At 43.4% G+C, this 26,923-nt stretch overlaps 1 long non-coding RNA gene across 1 annotated transcript in view; it reads left to right on the plus strand.

Annotated features, from left to right (window-relative positions):
* Positions 1–8,044: 8,044 nt before the first annotated feature.
* Positions 8,045–26,923, plus strand: part of LOC125148115 (uncharacterized) — a 38,579-nt gene continuing 19,700 nt past the window's right edge. Inside the window, exons 1-4 of the long non-coding RNA XR_007145426.1 lie at positions 8,045–8,125; positions 9,018–9,104; positions 13,947–14,127; positions 15,867–16,250. This is a non-coding gene — a long non-coding RNA (uncharacterized LOC125148115). The remainder of the gene's footprint in view (positions 8,126–9,017; positions 9,105–13,946; positions 14,128–15,866; positions 16,251–26,923) is intronic.

The following is a 26,923-nucleotide window of genomic DNA, read 5'->3' on the forward strand; positions in this document are numbered from 1 at the left end:
GCCTTTTGATCAAAAGGGGTGTAGAGACGAAATGCCTCACATAGTGTCTCATAGAACTGGCTCGGGCTCTCCTCGGTCCCTGGAGCACTTCTGATGTTTTACTCATATTTATGGCTCCCCCCTCCCCCTACTTCCTTCATGCTGTTTAGAAGGGCTTCTTGAGACTGTTCAGTCCTTGCAAGCCTTCCATCTATACTTCAGTCACTTGGGTCTTATTTGGGGTCCTCCCCAGGGAAGTGAGCCCGAGCATAAGCCTGGGTGTCTGGCGTCCCAGCTGGGGCATTCTCCTCTAACCATTTTAGGGCCGCCTGGGTAATTCAGTGACCCTCCTCTGTGTCGAAGGGAGTCAGGTGGAGTTGGCAGCGGTCCATCCAAGTAGGTTTATGGGTTTGAATCACAGACTGCATTAGTTCAATCACAGCCTGGGGCTTCTCTGGATAGGAAGAGGTAGGTGCTTCCAATTTGGGAGGTCTGTAGTGGTAAAGGGTTGGTCCACAAAATCATGCTGGCCTCCTTGGATCTGGCCTTCCTGATCATAATAGATGGGTCCCCTAGTTTCCCTCAGTGGCATCTGTAGGGCTCTCCGGTGTTGCTATAGGGAGGGACTCTCTCCACTGGCCCGATTTCTAATCGCCTTCTGGGAGGAGTGTATGGGGTTAGGACTGGTGGTCTGAGCGAGCCGGTCACATCCAGAGAGGCGGGTGGTGCTGGAGGTGGCGAGGCCTCAGGACTAGGGACAGGGTCTGGTGGGGCTTCGGCTGGAGGCGCAGGTGACAGGGCATATGGAGGTGGGGTCCTCTCAGGTTCTGCCAACAGTATGGGTTTTTCAGGTTTTGGTCGGCATTTAGAGGAAGTGTGACATGAGCCATCATAACTTTACAGTTCTCTTCAGTACAGACTTTTGGCCAAGGTGGCCGGGATAGGACCAGGTCTTGCCAATGGTCAACGTAAGGAAATTGGTCGGGGTGGCCTGGATCCCTGAAAAAGACCCTGAATACTCGGCCAACTAGCTCCTTATCAAGTGAGCCCCTGGAGGGCCAGCCCACCCTGAATGATGGCCAATCAATTTCACACCATAGTCTCCTGAATATCCCTTTTTGAAATTCCTCAACATACACTCTAGGGGAGTCGGTTTACTCTGCTTTCCACCCATCTCCTCCCCATAATGGACAACTTTCATGAACAAGAGAGGGAAAAAGGGGAAAGGGGGGTGCTAATTTGGAGAGGATGCACACTCTCTTTATCTGCTCTCCTCCTGGAGATATTTCAGGCACCTCTTAGCATTGGTAGGTTCAGTATTAAGCTCTGACCCGGATCAGACTCCGAGGAAGTCTGATGCTGCCCTGAGCTGTATGAGGTCTCCATGGAACTGTGGATCGGGACTCAACACTCAGCAGCCCATTGGTCAGGCCGGAACCTTTCTGCCTCCATCTCATTCACACACAGTCACACAGTGACTCTAACCTGCTGCCCAGCAGCCAGTGCTTTAGAGTTGCGGTTTCTTTCCTTCTGAAACTACTTGAGCAACTCTGGGAGGTGATCGGGCTCCCCTTCTGCCTCTTAGGGGCAGGTCTACCAAAACCAACCTGGGTTCTTGCCAGGCTGATGGGCAGCACTCCCTGAGCTGGTTCTTGGGCCTCACTGGGTTCTTTTGTGCATCTGGGGTCCTCATCCCAGTTTGCCAGGAGGGGCTAGTCTCCTGCAGATCAAGCAGGCCCCTGGTGCCAGGCAAGGTTACCTCTCCTGGTGCCCTGAGGATTGTACCCTGGTGACAAGGGAAGTGAAACCCCGCCTCCACCTCCTGGGCAAGCCCCCGTGTAACGTAGCAGTGGGTCACACACAGAGTCGGGACACCGAGGCTTTTCTTTCCAGGAAGCAGCTTTATTCGTGCGAGCACAGACTCAGCAGGCTAAGACCCAATAGACTGAGCCCCGAACACAGTGGGGGTTGCCTTTGGTACAATTTTTGCTCCCTTGTCTCCCACATATGGTAATATACAGTCTGAATGGGTGGTCTGTGTTACAGAGTCGTGGGGCATGTCGTGCACATACACGTAGCCAGGCTGTCTTTCCCTTGTCTTGAGGTTTTCACCACATTCCTTAAGGAGGGGCTCTACCACACTGATGTGGGTTCAGACACCGTACAAGACAGCTGTTGCTGGGAGGCTGACTGGCTGCTGGTCAGAAGATTGTCCTCCCTCCTCTCTGTCTCTTTCTCTACTCAGTTCTTTCCCCTGTTTCCTTCTTTTTCAGATATCACAGTTTGAAGGGCAGGTTGGATGGCTTTGGGAAGTTGTTGTGGCTTCGGGACTCCCCTTAACTGGCCTTGGCCCCCATGTGCTCACTTGATTTCCAAAGAGCATTGGAGCACAATGATAGAGAACACCCTATGCGATCGTTGATTTTATGTGTCCCCTTGATTGGGGTAAGGGATGCCCAGAGAGCCAGTAAAATACTTCTGGGTGTACCTGTGAGGTGTTTCCAGAAATGTTAGCATTTGAATTGGTGAACTGAATAAACTGACTGCTTTCACCAGTGTAGGTGGCCCATTGAACCTATGGAGGGCCCAAACAGAACAAAAAGGTGAAAGAAGGGTGGATTCACCCCGCTTGAACTGACCTCCCATTTTTCCCCTGCCCTTGGACCCTGGTTCTCATGGGTTCACAGGTTTTGGACTCTGACTGAGTGACTCCACCAGCTTTCCAGGTTTTGGCAGATCTGGCAGACTTCTCAGTCTCCATAATTGCATGAGCTAATTCCTATAATAAATCTCCTCCTATATATCCCTGTACATATCCTGTTGGTTCTATTTCTCTATCAAGCCCTGACTCATATGCCCTGCTAACACTTGATGGTTAATTGGCCTTTGGACCCGAGAGCCGGCATAGATCTCCCAGGTAGGGTAGGTTTGACCTTGTAGAGGACCTTTGTTTCTTTCCTAAACCTGAACAGCTTCAGAGGAAAGCCACCCAACACTGCCCCCAGCTCTGGGCGGTGGCCGGTAGGGGGCGGGGGTTATACCCACAGAGAAGAAAATAGCAAGAAAAAGCCCTGTGTGGTCCCAATGCCCAGGGCTGACAATGGCCTGACATTGGGCAGAGCACACTGGCCTATAAGACTAGAAGACAGGGGAGACAGGGTGCCCGGGTGGCTCAGTTGGTTAAGTGTCTGCCTCTTGGTTTCATCTCAGGTCATGATCTTGCGACTTCATGGGTTTGAGCCCCACATTGGGCTCTGCACTGGCAGCTGGGAGCCTGCTTGGGATTCTCTTTCTCTCTCTCTGCCCCTCTGCTACTCGCCCTATCTGTGTCACTCTCTTAAAAAAAAAAATCGAGGAGACCTGCTTAACCCTGCAGCACTCACCAATAAGTGTGGCTCAGCAAAACAGTTGGCCCTAACAAAGCCACATCTTTGTGGCAGGCAGACAGGGATGGGCTAGATGGAGAACCTTCACCTTCTTTCTCTAGAGGTTACTGAAAATCACCCTTCTGTATTATTTCTATGTTTTTGGACAACATCTGCCCTGTTTTTAGGATCTCTATTACCTCCCCCAAGCAGAATGATGCCAGATTTACCCAAATCTAAAAAAAAAAAAAAAAATTGAATACTGTGTATTTTATTAAAAAAAATTTTTTTAATGTTTATTTATTTTTGAGACAGAGAGACAGAGCATGAACAGGGGAGGGGCAGAGAGAGAGGGAGACACAGAATCTGAAACAGGCTCCAGGCTCTGAGCTGTCAGCACAGAGCCCGACGTGGGGCTTGAACTCACGGACCGCGAGATCATGACCTGAGCCGAAGTCGGACGCTTAACTGACTGAGCCACCCAGGTGCCCCGAATACTGTGTATTTTAGATACTATTACTACATATAATTAGCTATTGAAGTGAAAATGTTTCTAACAGAATAGGGACTTTATAAAATATTAAATGCTAGGATCCATTTTTCCATTTGTACATTAAAAACAATTTTATTAGCCCTGTCACATCGTTTTGAGACATTATCTGAAGATGAGATTGCTTGGTCAAGATTGTTCTAAAGGCTCAAAACCACACAGCTTCTTTTTCTAAAAGCTGCGAATCAAATCTGTTTTATACAATCAATAATGAGGGCGCTGACCTTATTTCTTAGAATTTCCACCAATTTAGTGTTTGTGCAACTTCGGGGCAGGGGTTAATGGTTCGAAGCAAGGTGTTTTCCTCCCTGCTTCCTCCCCACTTCCCCCTCCAGCCAGGCAGGGGCTGTGTCCAACAGACCCTGAGACACAGGCCAGAGCAGGTCCTGCAAAGCCCGCAGAGGCTCCTCTGTACAGAGGCCCTGACCCCTCAGCCCCTGCTGATAGGAATTTCCTCTGTCTGCTCTGACAAGTGGCCACAAATGGAGCGGCTTAAAACAACACACATTTAGGAGTTCATAGGCTGTGTAGGTCAGAGGTTCCATGCAGGGCTCACTGGGCTAAGGTCAGGGGTCAGCTGGGCTGCCTTCCTGTCTGAGGCTCAAGGGGAAATCCATTTCCTTGCCTTTCCACTTCTGCAGGTTGCCTGAATTTTGCCTCCTCCAGCTTTGAAGCCAGGTAGAGGCCCATCCCCAGGAAAACTCTCTGAGCCTCTCTCTTGTCTCTTTTCCTTCCACTTTTAAGGATTCGTGCATGTGATTAGATGGACCCCAGCTGGATAATCCAGGATAACCACCTGTCTCCAGGCCGGCTGGTCAGCAACCTTCACTGCACCTGAACCTTAAGTCCCTTTGCCATGTAGCACCCCCAGGTCCCAAGAGCAGGATGTGGGGCATCTTTGGGAGGCGTTATTTTGCCTGCCACGCTGACCCAGGCCAATGTTTCTGTGTCCCGAGTGCTGCTCAATCTAACTGTGCAGGCCTCCCAGATTCTTTGCTTTTCACACGTAGGTCGGTTTCTCTACCTGGAGCCTGAGGAACTACAACCTGGTGAGGCAGGGCCAACTGGAATGTCCCCTAGACTGAGGGGTGGGGGTTTGGAGCCTTTTATAGGGAAGGGGAGGGGGACCCGCAGATGGTGAGGTCCTGTTTGGTCTGGGAGGTGACCTGAGGCCATGGTCGAAGAAGTGGGGGGTCTGGGTCCATGCAAACCACCTGGGTAATCTGCAATGCCAGGAGCCCACTGCTGAGTAACGAGGCCTTTGCTGTGTCGGCCTCGACTCAGCAATGCCAGACTCCCCATCTGTTCCCGCAGACCCACACTGCGGTGTGTGCAAATCATTGAAAAGGCACAGCAAACCCTGGGATTCTGAAGTGCAGCCCGACAGCAGGTTAACCCAGGAGAATCATTTACTTAACTCTAGATGACTAGGGGCCGGGTCTCCCCTTTCCCACTTAAGGGAACATCTATTCTTGGCTGAAATTGATGTTTGATTTCTTCCTTTTATGCCCTTGCATTCTTGAAGGTGACAAAGAGTCTTTTGGCAAACACTGACTCCCTCTGAAATCCTGCTGACTGTGGCCTCATTTCCTCCCCCTTGCATGTTGACGAGACTCCCCACAGCAGAGATTGATCCAGCTTGTTTACAGTGGGGTGAAGCAATTGATTTTCATTAAATCCTCTTTTTAGAAATCAGCAGAATGTGTCCATTTTGGGCCCCTCCCCTTTTCTCAGAACATTAATCAACTTGTTAAATAATTTCTTCTAATTTATGGGCCCCAATTAGCCTCTCTCTGGAGACCCGGAGAATTAAGTGAGACGTACCATTCATTTCCAATAACCTTGAGTCATTAATTTTGAATCCTCACATCCAGAGTTCAGGGTAATTGTTCAATAAGACTGTAGTCCATTTTCCAGTTTTTTCCAGTTTTTTTATTTTTTCATTTCATGTGTCAATAATTGGCTTGGGGTTAGTGGGTAATTAGACTAGAATCCCTTTGTTGAAAGGGGTCCTCCCCCTGGCTCATCTTGTCTCTCCACTGCTGGAATTCTCTCTCTGATAGTTTCTCTGTCAGGGAGCCTCAAACTTGATTGTGCATTAGAACCACATGGGGAGCTTGTTAAAACAGGTCCCTGATTCAGCTTTAGTTGCTGGAGGTAAGGCTTGAGACTTTGCATTTGTTCATTATTATTTCTTACAATAAGAACAGTACATATCTGGGACGCCTGGGTGGCTCAGTCGGTTAAGCTCAGGTCATGACAACAGTCTTGATATTGAACCCTGTGTTGGGCTCTGTGCTGAGCATTCAGCCTGCTTGGGATTCTCTCTCTCCCTCTCTCTCTGCCCCCTCTCCCAAATAAATAAAAACATTTTTAAAAATTGTATGTATTTAGGATGTACAATGTGATTTGAGACACATAGTGGAGTGATTACTACAACCAAGTCAATTAACATGTCTATCTCACAGGTGACCACGTTTTCTTTTTTTTTGTTATGGAAAGTATCTGAAATCCACTTAGCAAATTTTCAGTATTCAACACAGTGTTATTAACTATAGGCCTCATGCCTGGATGTTAGATCTCTAGACTTATTCATCCTACGTAACTGCAACTTTGTCCCCTTTGACATCTCCCCTACCTCCCCACCCCTGGTAACCACTGTTCTGCTCTCTGATTCCATGAATTCAACTTAAAAAAATTTTTTTTAATGTTTATTTTTGAGAGAGAGAGAGAGAGGGAGAGAGGGAGAGAGAGAGAGAGAGACTCAGCACAGAACCTGATGCGGGACTTGAACCCACAAGATCATGACCTGAGCCGAAGTTGGACGCTTAACCATTGAGCCTCCCAGGTGTCCAGATTCACCTTTTTTAGATTCCGCATGTAAGTGAGATCACACAGTTAATTTTTTTTTTTTTTAAATTTCTGCCTGGCTTATTTCACATAGCATAATGTCCTCCAGTTTCATCCATGCTGTTGCAAATGGCAGGATCTCCTTTTTTTAAATCTGAACAATCCCACTATGTATACACCATCATTTCTTTATATATCTATCCATTTACTGAGGTGGTTTCCATATGTTGGCTATCACGAATAATGCTGCAACGGAGCCCGTTACCTCTTTGAGGCACTGGTTTCAGTACTTTGAGAACTTGCATTTCTAACAAGCCTCCAGATGATGTCAGTGCTGCTGGTCCATGGGCCACACTTTTGGTAACGTTTCTGTATCTAGGCAGAATGTTTTTGGACAGCTGTGTAAGAAGGAACTTTGATGTACTGTGGGGAAGGAGGGAAAGGTAATTCTGTGTCATCAGACATTTTAATGCTACACATGGCTTGCCTAGATGGCTACTTCTGGGGAACTCTAGGTGGAAACGTAAAAACCTGGGTCTCCAAAAGGACAGAGGAGGGGTAGTGTGTCGCGACCAGCGCGACAAACACCGAGGTCAGGGTCCTGAGGGTAGGGGAATGCAAGAAAAAGGAGAGAAGAGAAAGTTTGGGAACAGGAGGGTCCCCTGGGCTGATGGCCCAAGTGACGGCTTTATTGTTGCTGTACACAATCTTTTATATCCAGACTCTTATGGGTCAGGCCATTCTAAGAATAAACAGGTTTCACATAATCGCTGCCAACCAAAACATTTAGTTCTGTGTTTCTTGTGCATTTTCTAGACGGGTCACAAGACCTTGTTGATAAGATTGCTAGCAAAACACAATTCCCATGTTTGTTTCTATCTGACTCGGGGTAGAAAAAGGGAGGTAGCATTACTGCCAACACCTGCAGACCACAGGCTTCAGGAATTAACTCTCTCAGCCTTGACAAGGCTTTTGTATGCCCTTGAAAGTGGGGGAATGGGAGGGGGAACCACCGAGTTGGCTTGAGGCAACGGGGAACATTGCTCGACCTGGTCTCAGCCTGGCACCGGGGCCCAGCCCCCCACAGTAGTGGAAATGAGCTAATTCTTAACTTGGGCCACTTTTCTCTCTCTGTGATAGTAGTGTCCATGAACATTTTCTGTGTATTATCCTGGGTTACATCTTAAGGTTTCTTCTTAAGTAACAGTTGACATGTATACTGTGTCTTTACCTTTGCTTAGAGCTTTCCTGGGAATCCAGATTCATTGAAGTTCATCTGTATGTGTTGCCTTTTTTCTCTAGACTTTTTCAGTGAGTGCACTTTGGGGAAGAAATGGAACTTCGTTTGAGAATATAAATATCTTACAAAATTGCCTGTAAGGTAGGTAAAAATTTAATTTGCTTAATTTTCAGAGGTGCCTTAAAGAATCATTCCGTCAATGGTTGATTTCAGTGCATAAGGAAACCCCTCTGAGTTTGAGATTTTCTGCCTACGCTTTCCATTTCTTTTAAAAATTTGGAAGCTGGTGTTTTGCCATGTTTGTGAACGAGCAATGATTTTGATGGAATGAAGCTCTTTGTAAGGCCTAATATTAATGATAACCATCAATGACTGTGTATAATATGTTCATGCAAAGCCTTAAGCAGTTAGAGAGGGTAGTATCCTGATCTTTTAATGTCCTTAAAATATGATTTATAAAATGGATTTGTGAGGGTGCAAATATTTATAGGACATTCTGTTTAGTCTGTAAACTATTTAGTTAGGGCTTTTTCTTAAGTAGAAAGATGCCATCTATAACTTAGGGTCCAATTTACTTTTCCAAAATTGGGTAACAATATTTTTGGAGCAAAATCTTTGTGAAACATGAGGTAAAGTCTTGCTGGGCAATCCAAGAGAGGAGGTAAACAATTAGGAATTTGTGGAGCATCAAGGTTTCAAGTTTTTCAGTTATGTTGGTGACCAAACACTATTCTTTCTCATGGAAATAAGAAGAGTTTGAAGTAAGAGATAAAACCCAAGAAAAGGCCCCAGACGACTCTGTGGAAAGTGCTTAGAAAAGTTGCAGATGATCTTGGGGCCAGGACAAGGAAAGAACACAGAATAGTCAGGAAGAAGTGTCTGGATGATGACACCAGTTGTAGGTACTGCCACAAGTTAGAGACCCTACTGTAAATTAAGGTGCTGGTCTCTTGAACCTGCAACCCGATTTTAGCTTTCTTTCCATATGTTCTTCTATTAGTCATAGTTTTGTTGTTTTTAAACACAATTTCAGATTATCACAGCTGCCTTGACAAGGCTTGGAATAAATACCCGGAGAGTAGGGCTAAAGAGGAGAATGAAGCAGGATTCTTCAGTTCAGGTAATGACTTCCTCAACTCCTACTGGCTCACTTCCAAGTTTCTTTAGTACTCTTTCTAAATTTTTATTTGTTTGTTTGTTTTGTTTTGTGTTTTTTTAGCAGCCATATCAAGAGCAGGAGGTTTCTTCTAGGCTCTAAATACGAATGAGTGTGATATCATTCCTATTAGAATGTTAAATCCTCACCGACCCCGTTCTTCTTGGCTCTCAATGAATAAATTATGACTGCCCCCATGTTCTGGGACCCAGTGTTTTTTGACTTGCAGCTGGATGACAGAAGGGCTGTTATCCATGCTTGATTCATTCCACGACCCGGCAAGGTCTCTGATGCCCCACCTCCATATTGCTAATTCAAATCACACTGCGGAGGAGCAGATGGGGGGGAAGGGGAGTCCGCCTTGCTTAAAGAGAGCTGGAGCATTCCTAGCACGAGCCAAGGAGCAGTGGCTTTCACCACTCTTAGAAAGCAAGGGAAGCTTAAGTCTGGTGCTCTCAGACTTATCTTCATTTCCGAAGGTTTATCTTAAATACATTTCCCCTCTTCCTTCAGCTGCGAGCTTCTACTGTGCTTTGAGGCTTATTTCAAAGAGTGCTCTCTCTGAGAAGACTCAGCAATTCACTCAAGTACAGCTTAGCACTGCTGTCTGGATCACCCTCAAATTTACACACATATACCCAACACAGCAAGTGGCCTCACTGCTTTACGTTGTTTGTACTTCCTACAGCTCCTAGCATAGTGCCAGCCCTGTCGTATTCATCCAGTCCATGTGACTGAATGTGCTCCTTCATCCGTGTTCAAACATGCCTAACACCGATCTCGACACACCCCTTCAGCCTGACCGAGGCAAGTGTCCAATGGCGCAAACACTCAAATTGGAGCTTTTCATCCAACTGTGGTCCTCTGTAGGAGGAGTCCACTTCTCCTATTTAAGGATCAGTGTGAATAGAAGGACAGAGGTGTCTAGGGTTAGGCCCAGATTCAAATCCTGGTGCTTCCCTTAGCCACGTGGGCTTGGACAAACCTTTCCCCTGTCTATGGCTGTTTCTTCATCCGTGGAATGGGACAGGAATAGCATCCATCATGAATTTAATGTGAGGATTAGATAAGATAATGCATGTAATGTGCTTGGTCTAGCAACTGGGATTTCTTAGTCTTTGTTAATGATGGCTATTCTTAACCTGGGAGACATGGAGCTTGGATGCTTCCCCATCTTAAAATCTCTCCACAGAACACACACACACACACACACACACACACACACACACACTGTTATTTTATTTTATTTTTTTATTTTTTGGTAATGTATTGCTTGATCTATTTGGTTTTCTACCCTAATCACTTAAACAATTTTGCTTTTAACCCATTCCTCAATATGGTTGTCAAGGATCACATGCCCCTTGTTTTATTTACTCTGCAAAGTTTGCTCTAGTCTTAAGGATACTTTTCCAGTAGTATCTTCCTGTGAAATGAATCTGCGTCCCTCATGTAGGAAGGGTTTGGGGCTACTGGTTCCCACTGGGGACGATGACCTCCTAGCTCTGACCTGCAGCACAGATGGACTTGTGATTTCAGCTCTCTGGTGGCCTTGCGGGAAAATGGCAGAGGAATGGTGGATCCCAGTGAATCTATCACTGGGACTGAAGAAAACATGACAGAATACAAATTGGCCAGAGCACAGCAGTGACAGCATGTGTATTTTGCATCAAGGGTGTACCTTCCTGAGGAAGCGTTACTTTTCTGTGTCCTGTTCCTTTTGTTACCTGTTCCTGTTCCTTTTGTTACTTGTTCCTTTTTGTGAGAACAAGTCTAGTGTCCAAGAAGGCCAGATTTAGAACTAGAATGAAAATCTATTGTCTTGAGGGCCACCCCACCCCCTTCACTTCTTCCATTTTACAGACAGTAAGACTGAGACCTAGAGAAGAAAGAAAGTAGACCACCCGCTGAGTTAGTGGGACAAATAGGACCCAGGCCTCTTGATGCCCCTGGGCATCATTTTTCCATGGAATTTAAGGCTCTTTGCCAAAATTAAAAATATTTTGAGATTCCCACATAGACCTGGATTTCTATGAGTACCAAAAATGAAGGGGAAGGAAATCAGGTTTAGATGAAATTTCTCTTCCTTCACTAAAATCTTGTTCGCTCAATCTTTCCATCTCTTAGATATTCCATCTGCCCTGGGTTCTGGTTCGTAATAGGGAAAATCCCCCATCCCCTCTCTGGATGCTTTATCCCCCCTTATAGACTCAACACTCTCAACAGGGCTTAGTTTATGCCCACAGCCACTTACCCATATGGTGCTCTTAGCAAATATCAGGGAAAGGAGTGAAAGAATATGCAAATGTATGTTCCTCTTACCTTGTTTTTATGACACCTCATCTGATTACTTTAGCATTGCTCTTCTACCCTGTACAAGATGAATATAAATAATTTTATATCTTAGTGCTTTTTTCTTAAGCTCTTCAGGGATCTGAAGCAAATTATGATACCCCTAAGTTAGTGTAAGTACGTTAATTTAGATTTTTATGGTTACAAATATTCTTTAAAAGATTCCATTCAAAACCAAATTTCATAGATTCTATGCTTTTAATTTGTGAATGGTTTAAGGTATTTAAATCCTGGTTGAAATTAAGGATATTAGAGCATTGTGGTTGAGAGAAAGGGCACAAGAGTCAGACTGACTTGGATGCCTGCCCAGCCTCCTACTCTCTGTACAGGCTTAGAAAGCTATGTAACCTCTCCCCCACATTTTAATTTCTTCATCTGTAAAGTGGAGACATAATAGGACCTACCCCATTGGATGATGTGAGAATTAAATGAATTAAGGATGCAAAGTATTTGGCTAATATCCCCCATATAGTAAATGTGTGATTAATGTGTGATAAATTAGCTGTGATGACAATAACCAGACATAATATTGCAGTCAAATTGACATGAATATCAAAGAAAAAGTGACCCTGAGTTGGAAACTTATTCCTGAAAAACCGTTCCTGGAGATTTCCAGCAACCTAAGAAATTATTTCCATCCTTGCACTGGCTTCATATCATGTCAACATAGGTGGAACTGTGTTTCCCAGAATTCCTTGCCACGTCTGATTCTGGATTGGGGTTGGCCACCAGAGGATTTTGCACAAGACTTAGTACCAGAAGTGAAGTGGCAGCCATAGCCCTCTGAAGGTCAGTGTAGAGCGCAGCTGGTGGCCCCTTGCCTTGTTGCTAAGTCACTTTATTGGTGCAGGTGAGCTCACAGCTCCTCCAGCTTTCGCTGGACCTCTTCCACCAGCTTCTCCAGGTCCCGGGGCAGGTGCATGTGCAACTCTGTGGCAAGGGACACCAGCTTCTGCCAGTTACTACATCACAGGGTTAGTGTGGTGAGACAGACACATGTTCGAGTGTGTGCGTGGGTTCCAGTTTGTCATTGTGTGTTCTAGATGATCTTTGCAGTTCCTGTTGTATCCTTACCTCTCCCTGTTCATGTCCAGCTTTTCTTCCTGACTTCCATCTCTGTCACCTTACAGTGGCTTCAGACCCACCACAGATGCACAGTCAGCAACCTTCCATAGACGTCTTTACCTGCTCCCATAGTTTTATACATAACCAGGTAGTTGCTTCCATAAAATATTTTAGTGAAAATAAGGAGTATGGTGGTTTGGGTTGGTTGTTTCTAAGTGCGCCGGATAACTTGAGGGAAGTAGTTTGTTTTGTTATTGTTTATTTATTTATTTTTATCACACATGTCCCCAAGTGCTACTGGGCAATGCCACATACTTGACCACAGGCCATTAAGTGACCTTGTGACCTGAACCACCTATCATTAATTGCCCACCTGTTAAGCCATAGCATAGCAGCACCCCATCATCCAACGTAAGTAGTATATATGAGATTAGTCTTGAACAAATAGTGTCAGTAGACACATGCTCATGGAATTTGCTGGTTTGACCATATCCACATTGTCCTGAGGCGGCTAACACTGAATTGCCTTTTTGGAGATCCATTTACAGTGCCATTTAGGCAGAAATACCCTGTAGCATCGTGATCATATCCTCTAAATCAGGAGCCAATATATGGTGCTGTTTTCCCCATAACCTTCTTGGGACTGGGAATCAAGGAGTGGATATCAGGTGGCTCTGCTCATTATTATTCCTAGTGACCCAAAAGTGAATTTTACTTTCCGTGTCTGAGGCTTTGGGTCTGCCTGTCTGGAGGCCTTAGTTCCCAAGGGACAATTCCTTCCACTGGGAGACAGAACAATGGTTCCATTAAATGGGAAGTTAAGGCTGCCAGCCACTTTGGGCCCCTCATCCCAGTGAATCAACAGGCAAAGAAGTTTCTGTTCTGGCTGGGCTGAGTGATCCTGACTATCAATGGTTGCTTCTATGTGGTAGAGATAAGTATCTCCTGGTACCTCTTACAACATGCATGTCCTGTGATTAAAGTCAATGGAAAACCACAATGAGTTAGTGGGGACTTCTATTGGACTTCTATTGTCCAATTGGACTTCTATTGGACTTCTATTGTCCAATTGGACTTCTATTGGACTTCTATTGTCTAGACCCTTTAGAATCAAAGGTTTGGGTCGCCTCACCACGCAAGGAATCATGACTAGCTGACATGATTGCTGAAATGGATATGGAGTAAATAGTGAAGGAAGAAAGTTATACTAGCTCTTACCACATGACCACTTGCAGAAATAAGTTATAAAAGCTGTAAGAGTCATGAGCATTTCTTCTTCATGTTGATTTGTCCATATTTGAGTATATATTGGTTTCTACCCCCCTTCTCCCACCATTGTTCATAAGTTGTGTTAATAGTAGTTAACTTTATATATTCATATTTAACTTACAGGATATCAAAAGGAAAGTGTGACTCAGAAGAGGAGTGAAAATGTCCTGAAGAGGGATAAAAAGACTCTGTATCCTCTTTTTGGGAGTGTGTGTTCAAGTGTTCAAGGAACAGTTGTATGAAGGGATGTGGAAGCATGATTTTGCTATCTTCTTTGTTTGGAAGTTAGGTATGGTTAGAAGAGGTATGTATGGGTGCTCAGTTGGCAAGAAGTGAACAGTGGTGCCTTTATACTCTGTCATTTTATCTAAGCTAAAAAACTATCAGTGAGCTTTCAAGGAATGAGATGAAATTATTACACATCAAGCTACTGTAGCTAGTTTTTGCAAGGAGGTAGAGTTTAAATAAATAAAACTTGAAAAGAACATCACAAGTATTTTTCTGCGGTCTCCCAAACATTAGGTCGTGGGGGCAATCTTAATTCTGATTAACAAGTACTCGGAAGATGAAATGAAACCTGGTGAGTTAAGTTTTGGCAAAGAAATTGGCCTCACTGGGTTGTGTCTTGAATATAGGATTGTTTCAGGAGTCTTGAGAAACAGATGAAGCAAAACCTGATTCCTCACGGTCAGAAGCCCGAGCCGAAAATAGTTGAATATCTGGTGAGTGGAAGCAAAGTCAGGGTTGTGGCTGCAAGTTGCAAGGTGAACAATGACCTTGAAGCAGGCTCACATGAGCGAGGTGTGAATTAAACTCTCTTCCTTGTCTGACTGGGGCTTTTTGAGCCTGTAAGGAGGGCATTAGCAGCCCTACTGGATCCTCTCTTGATGAAAGTCAAAAGAAGGTGAAAAGATCTCTTCCAGAAATTGTGCTGGGAAAACTGAATTTCCTAATGTAAAAGGATGAAGTTGGACCTTTGTCTTATACCACATACAAAAATTCACTCAAAATGAATCAAAGACCTAAATGTAAGACATAAAACTTAGGTGAGAAAATAGAGGGAAAATCATCATGACATGGGGCTTGGCAATGATTTTCTAGATATGATGCCAAAAGCACAGACCAACAAAAGCAAAAAAAATAGACAAATGGGACTATAACCAGATTAAAAACTCTTGTGCATCAAAGGACCCAGTCCAGTCAACAGAGTGCAAAGGCAACCCCATATCTGATAAAGGGTTAATATCCAGAGCGTATAAAGGACACATGCAAGTGGACAACAAAAAATCAAATAACCCAATTAAAACACGCATTTAAAGTTGAATAGACATTTCTCCAAAGATTGAATACAAATGGCTAATAAGCATATGAAAAGATGTTCGCCATCACTAATCATCAGAGAAATGCAAATCAAAACCACAATGGGATATCACTTCATACTCATTAGGATGGCTACTACAAAAACCCCCGCAGAAAATAACAGGGTTGGGAGGATGTGGAGAAAATTAGAACCTTTGTGCACTGTTGGTGGGAATGTAAAATGGTGCAGACGCTATGAAAACAGTATGAAGTTTCCTTAAAAAGTTAAAAATACCCAGCCATCTCATTTTGGGGTAGATATCCAAAAGAATCGAAAGCAGGGTTTGAAAGAGACATTTGCACACTCATGTTCCCAGTAATGGTATTCACCACAGTTAAGAGGTGGAAACAACATAAATATCCAGTGATACATGGATGGATAAGCCATATGTGGTATAAACATGCAATGGAATATTATTCAGCCTCCGACTGTCATAGGCTACAAAATGGATGAATCTTGAGGACATTATGCCGAGTGAAATAAAGTAATCACAAAAAACCCAATCCTGTACAATTCTGTTTAGGGGATGTATCAAAAGTAGTCAAATTTATAGAAACAGGAAGTAGAATGGTGGCAGGGGGCGGGGAATGGGATACGAAGATGATAATTTTTTTGCTGTGTGTTTACAACAATTCTTAAGAAAGCGAGAGATTGTGTTCACTGGACTTTTTTCTTCTCTGCAGAATCTCCTGAAGAGAAAGTTTTACAAAAGTCTTCCTTCCAGTAAGCCTCAGGGAAACTTAATCAGAAATGCAGTAATTCGTATGCAAAACAATTTGCTCTGGGGCAGCTCACCTTCCTTCTCCAGCTGTTGCTCATCTTGAAGGGCCTGTGTACCAGGTACCATCTGCTAACTCCCACAGCCTTTTTGTCATCTGTGCCCTAATAAGACTTTCACTGCCTCAAAATCAACCAGAAGTAGGTGTCACTTCTTTGTGCTGAAGCCAGGAAAACATCTGGACCCCAAGTAGTTCCCAATGATCAAAGCATCTCACGATATTTTGATCCATACAAGACCCAGTGATCTCACTTCCTATCCAGTTGAATAGACCCTGATAAGCATGAGGGTAAGTCTTCTGTAATCTAAATTTGAGAAATGGTGAGCTTAGGGGCACCTGGTTGGCTCAGTTGGTTAAGTATCCAACTCTTGGTTTTGGCGCAGATCATGATTTCATGGTGGCTGAGGTTGAGCCCTGCGTCAGATTCTGCACTGACAGCATGGAGCCTGCTTGGGATTCTCTCTCCCTCTCTCTCTGCCCCTTGCTCTCTCTTTAAAAAATAAGCATTTTTTGGGGGGGCGCCTGGGTGGCTCAGTCGGTTAAGCACTTTGGTTCCAGTCATGATCTCACAGTTTGTGAGTTTGAGCTCCACATTGGGCTCTGTGCTGACAGCTCAGAGCCTGGAGCCTGCTTCAGATTCTGTGTCTCCCCCTCTCTCTGCCCCTCCCATGCTCATGCTCTGTCTTTCTCTGTCTCTCAATAATAAATAAATGTTAAAAAAATTTTTAAAAATAAGCATTTTTTTAAAAATGGTAAGTTTAGAAATAAAATGGAGTAGTCCTTGTCTAACTGGTATCCTTACCCAGACGTAATGTCTGGGAGCCAACGAAATGGATATACTAACTGACCAGAAATGCCTCCTGCATTCTCTTTCATTTATTTAACAAACATAAGTAATACCAACTGTGTACATGTGCCATTCTGTTTTGCAAATACTAATTTAATTTAAGTTTTACAACAACCCTATGAGTTCACTACAAATATGATCACACTTTATGGATGAGGAAATTGAAGTACAGACAGGTTAGGAAACTTGCCCAAGGTCACACAACTACTGAATGGTGAATCTGAATTCCAGCCAGGCAGTCTGGTTCCAGAACCGTGTCTTATAGGTGAGGAAAAACAGAGAATCTCAAGGAACGCAAATATCAAGGAAACAGATATACTTTAAAAGTAAATTTCTGTTTTGGAATTCGTTTATTTTCATCCATTTCACAGGGGAAGAGACTGAGGCACAAAGGGGTTAAGTAATTCACAGCTTAATGAAAGATACACCCTCATAGCTGATCCATCCAGGGATGGAGATACCTTTCTCCTTCAGGCCCGTCCAGCAGCTCTTCTCTCTGCCAACAGGAGAAAGGGAGGGAAGGGAAACGGAGATGAACCACCTTGAAGCTCTCAGCAGGACCTTGGACAGCTGCTGCTGCCCTTCCTGGAGCACACCAGTTCTGCCTTTCCTAGCCCAGGCTATTGAGTTCTGCCTTTGATTCTGTCAGCTCCCTACTATCCTTCTAGAAACCTCTCTCCTTTTGTTTTTCAGTTAGCTGGAATCAGATTCTTTATTTGCACCCTCAATAATCTTGATATACCTCTGTTGAATTAGACATTTGGAGGATCAGCCCCAACATTTATTTTTAGAAAAGACCATGGGAGTAACTCTACCCATGGTTAGGAAACACTGCCCCAAATGATTGAGAAACTACTTCATGCATATTTAAAGATTTTTTAACTGCACTATGACATCTCTGCATAAATTGACTCCAACTAATTATTTCCAGTGAAAATATACCAGTCTTGCTTAGAAGTGCTCTGCATTAGGTATGGATATAATTTCATTTATGTGACTTTATCCTTGGAAGGAAATGCCCTTTTGAATCAGTGGGATTTAGCTAACTGTGTCCTGTCTACTGCCATTCATAGTTCAGTCATTACACAGCAAAACAGGCCTTAATGACCCTTATTTAGAGATAAGAAATATTGGCTGTGGTAGGGGGTGCTATAGCAAAGTAATTCTTTGAGGTTAAAAAAAAAAACCCACAACCAAAAAGAACCTAGGTTCTAGGAGGTTACTGACTAATGCACTACACGGGATATGACTGGGTAACTGGCTGTGTCCCTTAGTCATTGTGAGGATAGATTTCTGTATCTAGCAGAATACAGCATCACTGGGTTGTGTGAGTGGTGTGGCAGAATTGTTTGGGTCATGAGTAGAGGGCATAGGTGTCACTTTTGTGCTGGGATATTTAAAAGACTGCATGTAATTCTCCAGCTCTTACATCCCCTGCCTCAGCAACCTGGTGATGTTACATAACAGGAAGGTCTGGATTGCCAAGTCATTACAGAAAGACCAGTTGTCCATAACATATCTGCAACAGCAAGTTGCAAACCTTTAAGTGTTAAGCCATTGAAACCTGGAGTTCATTTTTTTCTGTTTTTTTCCTTCCTTCCTCCCTCACTCCCTCCCTCGCTTCTTTCCTTCCTTCCTTCCTTCTTCTTCATACTACTTCCTGGTGTTATCCTAATACGGTGGATAACTCAATTTTCTCCAAATCGAGGTTTTTAAACCTTGGTGCTATTATTTTGGGCCAGGTATTTTTTTGTTATTGGGGGTTGTCCTTTGCATTGTAAGATGTTTAGCAGCATCCCTGGTCTCCACCCTCTAGAGGCCAGTAGCATCCATCATACCCCTACCAGATAGGACAACCACAAATATCTCCAGACATTGCCACATGTATCTCTGGGGGCAAAATTGACTCTATTTAAGAACCATTGCCCTAGATAATGCACTACCTTTATATTTATTGTATTTGTCCTATCTTCTCCGTGTTGGGTAAGATACTAATATCACTATATCCTACTGCATGGCACAGCACAAAGAACACCAGTGATCATTGTTCAAGACTGAGAGTTTGGGCGACTGGCAACATATTGTCAGGTTGTTTGGTCATAAGCAACAAAAACTATGATTAACTTAAGAAAAAACAGATCTTCTGGGAGCAGACTGGAAGAGTTATAGAAGAAAGGGGGATTTAGGAAACAGGGCCACTCCAAGGATCTCAGCAGCAGACATTGTGGGCTGTCCCTTGATTCCAACAGCCATCTGCCTTGAATTCTCTGTGTGATTCAAAGTTGTGGGAGACAGAAAGTCCAATTGGCTTTTTTTTTTTTTTTTTTTTTTTTTTTTTTTTTAGTGATGACCCTCTCTTAGCTTAGGGAAATAGTGGCAACATAGGAGGTAGCAGCATTGTCTTGTGGTTACCAGCCTCATGGAAACCAAATATGGGTACAGGTTTTTCCTAAGGGAGAGGTAGACACCAGTATCAGAAGAAGGGGAAAGAGTCTGGATGAGCAGAAAAAGATGTCTACATAGAGCCTGCGTTTCTGTATCTCTAGGATGGGGATGATAAAAATTGCCTTGCTTGTCTCACAGTATTCAAACGATCAAATGAGATGAATACGAAAGCAGTAAATATCAAAGAAGAAGTCTGAGATGTCAGATATGAACATGACCCAGGGATTTGTGTTAACACGATGCTGCCATACAATAAGGCAGGACTCTGGGACGTGGTAGAACTTTCTCGTTCCAGTGCGTGGGTATAGCCAGAAGCTTTGGCGTCGGGTAGAGTTTTATGAGATTTGGGGCTGCTTGGGACATCTCTGGGAGTAATGAGGAGCATGAGAAACTTGCATCTGTTCTTTCCCTTCTTTGTGACCCAACACGAGACCGGAAAAGTAAGCTGTAGGGAGGACATCATGCAAAGCAGTTCTTCTGTCCCTTCTGTTTGGAAAAAATGCTATCCCAACCTATTCTGTGTCCTTCCCTCCTGTGGAAAAGTATACAGGTGATGTTAGAGTACAATGAGAGATTTCTGGAAACATACGATTTAATCCCTTGGGGTAAAAAAAAAAAAAAAAGGTAAAAATAAACACAAATGCCAACAGGAGAAAATTAATTTATATCTAACCCCAAATCCTGAAAGCTATTGGAATCAAATGTATTCAAGAGAACAGGAGAAAGGGCTGGGGAGATTGTAGGATTGGAAGGCCGTGGCCTCTGTGGGCTGATTTTGGGTCAGTGCAGAATGGAGAATGTTTACCTGAAATCTATTTGGTGGGACTTACCAGGGAGTTCTATTATTTCTTGACAATGCTAAAATTAATAAATGAAAGTTCCTATTGTTGTTGTCTCTGAGGTAGGAGAGGTGCAAATAAAGCTAGCATCAGGTTTTCCCCAATCCTGAATGTATTTATATTCATTTGGAATGACCATTTTGATTCAATTGTGCTCTGTCACTCATCAGTAATCCCATCAGCCCAACTGCGTGTATATAAACCTTGAGAGCTCTAGGGAGGATGTGCTTTGTTAAAAATCCATTTAGCCACAGAGGCAGACAGGAGACCATCACAGTAAAACTGTGTGCATGGAACAGTGGCAAACATCACACTATGGGTATTTGATCAATTTGTTGTAGAGCCAACAATTGTTAAAGAAATCATGAACAAAAGAACAATTGTTAAAAGAAATCATGAATAAAAGACATTAAAGATTGGACCCCACTGAGGACTGAAGACGATTTCCCCAGCATTTTGATTCCTTAGACCTAGGTGGGAGGCTTCCTGAGGAAGAGAGAGTCCTGTCCAGTGAGAGATGAGAAAACTAATATTGTCCATTTTATGGTCCATATCATTCATATCACACCTAGGTTACCAGGCTAATTTGGTCACCCACTGAGTGAATACCTACTCAGGGCCACTATGAACTAAATACTAAGGACACAAAAGTGGACAGAGTACCTGTCCTCATGGAGTTTATAGTCTCATGGAGATCAACACTAACCCAACAAATGGTTGTTTGAATGCAATATGATCGCTGTGGTAAGGGCTGTGGAAGAACAGGCACCTTTTGCTGTTGGAAATTGTAATAGAGGAATGGCTCATTGACAGGTAAGGGGTGACCTCCCCAAGGAAGAGAGAATTGTACTGAAATCCAAAGTAAGTGTTGGAATTAACTAGGAGTAGAAATCTGGAAGTGGCGGTGGAGAGACAGGTCTGTACATCTGGGTCTCAAAGAGTCGTGCATATGTTGAGAGATTGGGCTAAAAGGCTAGTAGCGTCAGGCCATGCAGAACCCTGTTGGCCAAGTACAGGGCTTTGGTCTTTATCCTACTGAAGGATGGTAAGCAGGAAATGACATGAGATTTACCCTTTGAAAAGGTCACGGAGTGCCACAGCAGGCTGGAGGTATGCGGGAACCAGGTTTGGACTCTAGAACCTCAAGGAATCCGGGTAGACAAGAGACGTGCCAAGAACAATAAGGCAGTCTCAGCCTAGGTTGCGCAGGTGAGCACCAGGAAGGAGGAGGCTGTAAGTGACTACTTCTGAGTCAGCGGCTGCTCGGGTCATGGACTGCTTAAGTATACCTGCCCAGGAAGTAACCCCAGGTGAGACTAGGAAAGTAAGTTTACCTGGTGGGAAAGGAGGTTTAAAAAGGAGTGCAGGTTTTGTCAACCTCCCTATTCTAATTCTTGACTCAGAGAAGCCACAGCCTGCCCCTCTTCTTTTCTTCTGAGGGACTCTGGGTTCCATTTACTGTGATTATTCACATGATTCAGTTTAAATCATTTTGCTGTCTTTTTTTTTTTTTCTATTGGTTTCAACTGCTCGCTGTTCTTTTTCCTCTTTTCTTGTCTACCTTTGGATTAGCTGAATATTTTTTTACTGTCTTCTCTTTGGCTCATTAACTATAATTCTTTATTTTGTTTCCTTGGTGGTTACTTTAAGGTTTATGGTATGCATTGTAATTTATTGTAGTCTATCGGTATTAGAGTGGTAGTAAGTCATATAAGAACTTTACTTCCATTTCTCTTGTCCTGGCATTTTTGCTTTTTTGTCATACATTTTCGTTTTACATATGTTATAAACCATACTGCTTTTTTGTTTTTGTTTTCACAGTTATCTTTTAAAGACGCTTAACAATAAGAAAAAAAAATATATTTACCCAGGAAGTTATTACTTTTAGTGCTCTTCATTCTTATATGCAGATCCATATTTTCAACTGGTATATTTTTTCTTCTGCCTGAAGGACTTTCTGTAACATTTCCTATATTTTGCTGGTTATATAGCCTTCCTACTTTTGTATGTCTTAAGAAGTATATCACTTTTGCTTTTGAAAGCTATATTTTGCTGGTTGACATTGTTTTCTTTCATTACTTTAAAGATGTTGCACTCTCCTTAATGTATTATTTCCTACAAATAATCTGTAATCTTAAAAGGTCTTTGATCCTTTGTATTTGAGATGTCTTTTTTCCTCTGAATGCTTTTAAGATTTTTATCTTGATTTATTATAGGCTTTGAGCAATTTGATTATGATGTTCCGTGGTGTAGTTTTCTCCATGTTGTGTGTATGTGTGTGTGTGTGTGTGTGTGTGTGTGCATGCACACAAGTGTGTTTTGGGGTTTGTTGAGATTCTTGGATCTGTGGGTTCTAGTTTTCATCAAATTTGGAAATTTTTAGCCATTATTTCTTCAAATACTTTTTTCGGTCTCTTCTTTCCTCTCTTTAGGAGTCTCCAAGTATGCATATATTAGATTACATGAACTTTTCTCATGGTTCACTGATGCTCTGTTAATTGTCTAAGTTATCTCCCTGGGTTTTCTTTTAGAAAGTTTCTATGGTAATATCTTTAAGTTCATTGATATTTGTTTCTGCCATGTCTAATCTGATATTAATCTCACCCAGTGTATTTTCCACCTCAGACATTGTAGCCTCTGGATGTTTAATTTGATACTTTTTATATCTTCCACAGCTCTATGTGACATTTGAACATGTGAATTATCATTATAACAATTGTTTTAATGTCTTTGCCAGCTCTAATATTTATGTCAGTTGTGTGTCAATTTTGATTAATTTTTCTCCTCTTTAGAGGTTATATTTTTCTGCTTCTTTGCACACCTGGTAATATTTGAATGTATGCTAGGCATTGTAAATCGTATCTTGTGGGGTGTAAGATTTTTTTTATGTCTGTAAATTTTATTGAGCTTTGTTCTATGACAAATTTAGGTTACTTGGAAGTGTTTTGGCCCTTTGGGTCTCGCTTCTGATTTTTTTTAGGTGGGACCAGAGCTATACTCTGTGTAGATTTAATTATTTCTCATTACTAAGGTAAACCTTTCTGTGTACTCTACTGAAGCGTTTTACAATCTGACTTGGAGAGACCTATCCGTGTGAGTACCAGGCGCTATTACCTCTAATCCTTTCAAGTAGCTCCCTAGATTTAGAAAGTTTGAATACACACATGTGCTTACCAGTACTTAGCTGGTTGCATGAAGGGAAGGAACAGTGTGCAAGTCCAGAGTTCTCTCTGTGTGCAGGTTTGTCTTCCCTGGTGCTCTGTCTTGTGAACTGTAGCTGCCTTGGTCTGTCTGGATGCTCAGCTGTGTCTCCTCAGCTCAGAAACTCTGCCAGGCTCTGTCTGGTATCCCCAGCCTGTGCTATGGCCTGGAAACTGTCTATAGTACAGAGGAACAATCATAGGGCCCACCCTATTTGTTTCCTGCTTCTCAGAGATCTGAGAGCTGTTCTTCACTGGCTGATGCCCAGTGTTTTGGAAACCATTATTTCCCATATCTGTGTATTTTTTTTGGTTAGTTATGTTTGGAGGATAAATCCTCCCATTACTCTGTCTAGGCCAGGAGTGTAATAAGTTCCTTGCTGCAAAGCTTCAGTGTCATTCTATAGACAATGCAGAAGCATCAGACTTGGAGAAGTTAATAATCAGTCCTGGGTGCCCAGAAAATAATACTGGTAGTGTTTGGAGGTGGGACCAGGGAAGAAGGTCAGAGGTGGGTAGGCTTTGCAGAGTTCTGATAACAGGCAGCAAACACTCAGAGAAGGTATGAATTTGAAAAACCCTAAAATCCTCTATGGGAAATATCTATCCTAACATAAAAGGCAAAGGTCCAAGCCTACACATAGAAACATCACGTGAAGTATTATGTTAAGAATCTGCAGTATTCTCTGTGCCCTGACAACCCATACTGAAGGCTGCATTAAGGCAGAAACCGTGTTTTCCAAACACGAGGTACTTTAACACTCTTAGAACTAGAGAGTGAGGGACTCATCAGAAGCATCCCCGAGGGCCCTGCCAATTCCGATGGCTGGAGAATCTGTGGACTTATGTAACCTCAAAGGGCTTCCCGGTGGCTGCTCTTGTTTGGACAACATTTTAGACTATTTTCCATGAGAAATCATGATGTTTTATTCATGTGCATTTGTAAACGTTGTGAATAGCAGAGAATATTTTAGGGTTTTAGAAGGCAAATCTCCACATGTGCTTATCACAAAGCCTTTGAGTTTTCAAGTCACATTGGAATGATAATATTTTTCTTCCAAACCACAGTCCAAATCCAGCTGGGATCCTTGTATTTGAACATTGTGTTTCCCCAAGTTACTGGTGTACTTAATGCTAAAATAATATATTTAAGATCATAAAATGGGGAATGAAAAAGCACAAGCCATAGTCGAACAAAATCAGTCTGGAGAAAACGTGCCCTTCCCACTTCAAAAAGCTGGGCTTAAATGCAACTTTAAACTTGCAGTGAGGGAATGCTTGTCCAAGAAACAAGGATGCAGAGAACATTGAGATTCGTGTTGGAGAAAGACCGTTAGTTATGTCTCAGCATTCATTGCTCTGGGGTGGGGGGGGGGGGGCAGTTGTAGTCCTAAAGATGATCTCCCTGTGATCAGGGATGAGGACAGCAGAGAACAGTGGTGGGTGCCAGCAGCTGTGTGCCGGCTTCCTATCACTGTAGGACCCTGCAGCCAAAGCCATGCTTTTACGTAGATTCCAGTAGGCTTTCAGAAATACTTGCAGACCATCCTTCAAGGTTCCTACTGATAACCCTGTAAGGGAACTTCCCAGAAATATAAACACCCTTAGACACAAACCCTTTACAAAGGGAATGTGGACCACCAACAAAAACAGTTACCTTTTAGGAACTTGAATTCAAGAAAGACAAACTGATAATTTCTCAAACATTTAAATACAGTATAGCCACTGAATAGCTGATTTCATTTTGAAGAGGGAAAGGGGTGAATAAGGTGGTGGGAGAAAGGAGGAAGAATTATAGAGACCATGGTAGAACAGCAAATCCCAAACCTTCCTTTAGTGTGGTTACTGATAATATACGTTCGACACCATAAAACAATGAACACGTTGGCTACTTTAACAAGACGGTAGCAAAACTCTGATCCCTTGTGTGGTGCTTTTTGACGCTGGTATGGTGAACTGTACCCCCTTCCTTTAACTGGAATGCTCTTCACTTCCTTTGCCATCCTTGCTGATGCCCTTGGGAGCATCATGTTTGAAGGCTGCCATGATGGCGGTAGAGTTTCCACTGAAAGTTACAAAGCTGCGGGATCTGTAAGTCCAGTGGCCGAAGATGGTTGAGTACAAGGAGGATGCCACCAGGGGAATATAAACAGTGCGGTCAGAACCTGGTTTCATAATTTTGTTAAATACCCAGATGAAGCCTGTTTCACACCAGATGGAGGATTTTAAGGATTAATGATTTTTTAAAACGGCTTTATAATTGCATACACTTATTTTTGATACAAATATGCTCTCTATCACGTGGATTAAAACTATCATTCAATTGCTTTCCAGTCTTCCTGTCAAGATGACAAATGACCCGCATCAGAAAAGTACCAGCTGGCAGGGCTGTCAGCTCATAATTTCACCGCTACAGGAAGGGTGGTGGCAGCGGCTGCTGCTTCAGGGTCTTTGCCCCTCCAGGAATTGGATTTCTCTGTGGAAAATTATCCCCTAACATCCAATGTGCATGGGCAGTTGGAACAAGAAGCAATCCTCTTACATAATTGGTAGAGTTTAATAGAAACTGGCTGCCCTTCCAGTGGTTGGCTGTTCTTTGCGAGTTGTGTTAGCTGAGAAGAAAATGGAAATCTACAATTTCTGAGAAGCTGGAATTTAAGTCATCCTGTAAATGCGGGATTGGCCAAACCTATTACCGAGCAAAGCGGTGAGATTGTTTACAATTGGTTTCAGGTTTGAGTTTGGCCCAGGATGCAGTGGCTGTGGGCTGGGTTTCTGATACTTGAAGAGAAGAGAAGCCTGTTCGGTACCACCTCTAAGGCTGCGTGTTACAGGATGGAAAGACACAGATTCATTCTCTTTGCAGGCCCATCAGAGACAATGAACTTTGCTGTGTCCCCCAGGAATCTTCCTTTTCTTGGTTGGCTGAGCACTCTCATGGGAAGTCTCTTGGCAGCCCAACCCATGACCTGTAATTGTCATGAATGAGAAAGGTGAATCCTGTTCTCTCTCATGTACACACACACATACCCATTGGAAGCATGTTCTTACGGCCTCTTATGACACCATGGAGAAGAGTCAGAGAACTTGGAAGATGTCCCAGAAAGCAGTTAGGACAAGGGCTGGCTAACTTTTTCTAAAAATAAAGAAGTGGTGTAGTTGAGTTCCAATAAAACTTTATTTATAGAAACAGGTCGCAGCTGGATTTGGCCCACGGGCCTTGGGTTTCCTATCCCTGGCTAGCCCTAGGCCCCAAATAAGGAAACTGAAAGTCAAAATGATCAACCTGGTCACATTGCTAGTAACAAGTCCAGATTCAGGCACCTGAGACCCAATCAATTCCATTCCCACTGTCTTATACAACACTTTTTGTTCTTAAAGCCAACCCTCTTCCCTCTGGAGAGCTCGACAGGTACAAGGGATGAATTTTCAACTTACATTTGGCACTGCCACCTGCCTGCTTGTGGCTCTGGTGCCAGGTGCGTGCCATGTGTTGGAGGCCGGGCTGTGTCGGGTTGCAGCACAGCCTTCAAGGGAGACCAAGTGCCAGAAGGGGAGCTCTAGCGTTCCCCCTTCCTGGTGAGTGGGAGCTAACGCTCTAATACACACCTCATACCTGCTTATATAGAC

Source organism: Prionailurus viverrinus, chromosome D2 (genome assembly GCF_022837055.1).
Source record: "Prionailurus viverrinus isolate Anna chromosome D2, UM_Priviv_1.0, whole genome shotgun sequence".
Taxonomy (NCBI): domain Eukaryota; kingdom Metazoa; phylum Chordata; class Mammalia; order Carnivora; family Felidae; genus Prionailurus; species Prionailurus viverrinus.